The sequence below is a fragment of the Mixophyes fleayi genome (assembly GCF_038048845.1).
Source record: "Mixophyes fleayi isolate aMixFle1 chromosome 3 unlocalized genomic scaffold, aMixFle1.hap1 SUPER_3_unloc_1, whole genome shotgun sequence".
NCBI lineage: Eukaryota > Metazoa > Chordata > Amphibia > Anura > Limnodynastidae > Mixophyes > Mixophyes fleayi.
In genome coordinates, this window is record NW_027445885.1 from 270,001 (window position 1) to 272,500 (window position 2,500).

The following is a 2,500-nucleotide window of genomic DNA, read 5'->3' on the forward strand; positions in this document are numbered from 1 at the left end:
TGCTGTAGGCATTTTTTTTTCTCTCTTGTTCCGGCTTCCTTCAATGCTGGTTTTTAGATGTATAAGAGATGTAGGTCAATAGGAAACCAATACCTACAGCCACACCACCCTGAACAAGCACAATCTCGTCTGATCTTGGAAGCTAAGCAGAGCCGGGGCTGGTTAGTGCTTGGTTGCGAGACCACCTGGGAATACCAGGTGCTGTAGGCCCTTTTTTTTTTCTCTCTTGTTCCGACTTCCTTCAATGCTGGTTTTGAGATGTATAAGAGATGTAGGTCAATAGGAAACCAATACCTACAGCCACACCACCCTGAACAAGCCCAATCTTGTCTGATCTTGGAAGCTAAGCAGGGCTGGGCCTGGTTAGTACTTTTTTTTTTTCTCTCTTGTTCTGGCTTCCTTCAATGCTGGTTTTAAAATGTATAAGTGATGTCGGTCATTAGGAAACCAATACCTACAGCCACACCACCCTGGACAAGCCCAATCTCGTCTGATCTTGGAAGCTAAGCAGGGCCGGGCCTGGTTAGTACTTGGCTCAGAGACCACCTGGGAATACCAGGTGCTGTAGGCCTTTTTTTTTTTCTCTCTTGTTCCGGCTTCCTTCAATGCTTGTTTTTAGATGTATAAGAGATGTAGGTTAATAAGAAAACAATACCTACAGCCACAGCACACTGAACAATCCCAATCTTGTTTGATCTTGGAAGCTAAGCAGGGCTGGGCCTGGTTAGTACTTGGATGGGAGACCACCTGGAAATACCAGGTGCTGTAGGCTTTTTTTTTTCTCTCTTGTTCCGGCCTCCTTCAATGCTGGTTTTGAGATGTATAAGAGATGTAGGTCAATAGGAAACCAATACCTACAGCCACACCACCCTGAACAAGCCCAATCTCGTCTGATCTTGGAAGCTAAGCAGAGCCGGGCCTGGTTAGTACTTGGATGGGAGACCACCTGGGAATACCAGGTGCTGTAGGCTTTTTTTTTTCTCTCTTGTTCCGGCCTCCTTCAATGCTGGTTTTGAGATGTATAAGAGATGTAGGTCAATAGGAAACCAATACCTACAGCCACACCACCCTGAACAAGCCCAATCTCATCTGATCTTGGAAGCTAAGCAGAGCCAGGCCTGGTTAGTACTTGGATGGGAGACCACCTGGAAATATCAGGTGCTGTAGGCCTTTTTTTTTTCTCTCTTTTTCCGGCTTCCTTCAATGCTGGTGTTGAGATGTATAAGAGATGTAGGTCAATAGGAAACTAATACCTACAGCCACTCCACCTTGAACAAGAACAATCTCGTCTGATCTTGAAAGATAAGCGGCGCCAGGCCTAGTTAGTACATGGATGGGAGACCACCTGGGAATGCCAGGTGCTGTAGGCCTTTTTTTTTTTCTCTTTTGATCCGGCTTCCTTCAATGCTGGTTTTCAGATGTATAAGTGATGTAGGTCATTAGGAAACCAAATGCTACAGCCACAACACGCTGAACAAGCCCAATCTCATCTGATCTTGGAAGCTAAGCAGAGCCGGGCCTGGTTAGTACTTGGATGCGAGACCACCTGGGAATACCAGGTGCTGTAGGCATATTTTTTTTTCTCTCTTGTTCCGACTTCCTTCAATGCTGGTTTTCAGATGTATAAGAGATGTAGGTCAATAGGGCACAAATACCTACAGCCACACCACCCTGAACAAGCCCAATCTCATCTGATCTTGAAAGCTAAGCAGGTCCGGGCCTGGTTAGTACTTTTTTTTTTCTCTCTTGTTCTGGCTTCCTTCAATGCTGGTTTTGAGATGTATAAGTGATGTAGGTCATTAGGAAACTAATACCTACAGCCGCACCACCCTGAACAAGCCCAATCTCATCTGATCTTGAAAGCTAAGCAGGTCCGGTCCTGGTTAGTACTTTTTTTTTTCTCTCTTCTTCTGGCTTACTTCAATGCTGGTTTTAAAATGTATAAGTGATGTAGGTCATTAGGAAACCAATACCTACAGCCACACCACCCTGGACAAGCCCAATCTCATCTGATCTTGGAAGCTAAGCAGGGCCGGGCCTGGTTAGTACTTGAATGGGAGACCACCTGGGAATACCAGGTGCTGTAGGCCTTTTTTTTTTTTCTCTCTTGTTCCGGCTTCCTTCAATGCTTGTTTTTAGATGTATAAAAGATGTAGGTCAATAGTAAATCAATACCTACAGCCACACCACCCTGAACAAGCCCAATCTCGTCTGATCTTGGAAGCTAAGCAGGGCTGGGCCTGGTTAGTAATTGGGTGGGAGACCACCTGGGAATACCAGGTGCTGTAGGCCTTTTTTTTTTCTCTCTTGTTCCGGCTTCCTTCAATGCTGGTTTTTTAGATGTATAAGAGATGTAGGTCAATAGGAAACCAATACCTACAGCCACACCACCCTGAACAAGCCTGATCTTGGAAGCTAAGCAGAGCTGGGCCTGGTTAGTACTTGGATGCAAGACCACCTGGGAATACCAGGTGCTGTAGGCCCTTTTTTTTTTCTCTCT

General features: G+C 45.5%; 3 non-coding genes and 6 pseudogenes across 3 annotated transcripts; all 9 read left to right on the forward strand.

Moving 5' to 3' along the window:
• Positions 1-11, forward strand: part of LOC142109925 (5S ribosomal RNA) — a 119-nt pseudogene extending 108 nt beyond the window's left edge.
• Positions 12-91: 80 nt separating this feature from the next.
• LOC142110550 (5S ribosomal RNA) lies at positions 92-210 on the forward strand (annotated as a pseudogene).
• Positions 211-452: 242 nt separating this feature from the next.
• On the forward strand, positions 453-571 carry LOC142110090 (5S ribosomal RNA; annotated as a pseudogene).
• Positions 572-653: 82 nt separating this feature from the next.
• On the forward strand, positions 654-772 carry LOC142110285 (5S ribosomal RNA; annotated as a pseudogene).
• An 80-nt stretch (positions 773-852) lies between these two features.
• Positions 853-971, forward strand: LOC142110794 (5S ribosomal RNA). The gene has a single exon (XR_012680730.1). It is a non-coding gene; the product is annotated as a 5S ribosomal RNA (ribosomal RNA).
• An 80-nt stretch (positions 972-1,051) lies between these two features.
• On the forward strand, positions 1,052-1,170 carry LOC142110022 (5S ribosomal RNA; annotated as a pseudogene).
• Positions 1,171-1,452: 282 nt separating this feature from the next.
• LOC142110351 (5S ribosomal RNA) lies at positions 1,453-1,571 on the forward strand (annotated as a pseudogene).
• Positions 1,572-1,971: 400 nt separating this feature from the next.
• Positions 1,972-2,090, forward strand: LOC142109791 (5S ribosomal RNA). Its single transcript, XR_012680446.1, has one exon. It is a non-coding gene; the product is annotated as a 5S ribosomal RNA (ribosomal RNA).
• Positions 2,091-2,173: 83 nt separating this feature from the next.
• Positions 2,174-2,292, forward strand: LOC142110811 (5S ribosomal RNA). The gene has a single exon (XR_012680747.1). It is a non-coding gene; the product is annotated as a 5S ribosomal RNA (ribosomal RNA).
• The last annotated feature ends 208 nt before the right edge of the window (positions 2,293-2,500 follow it).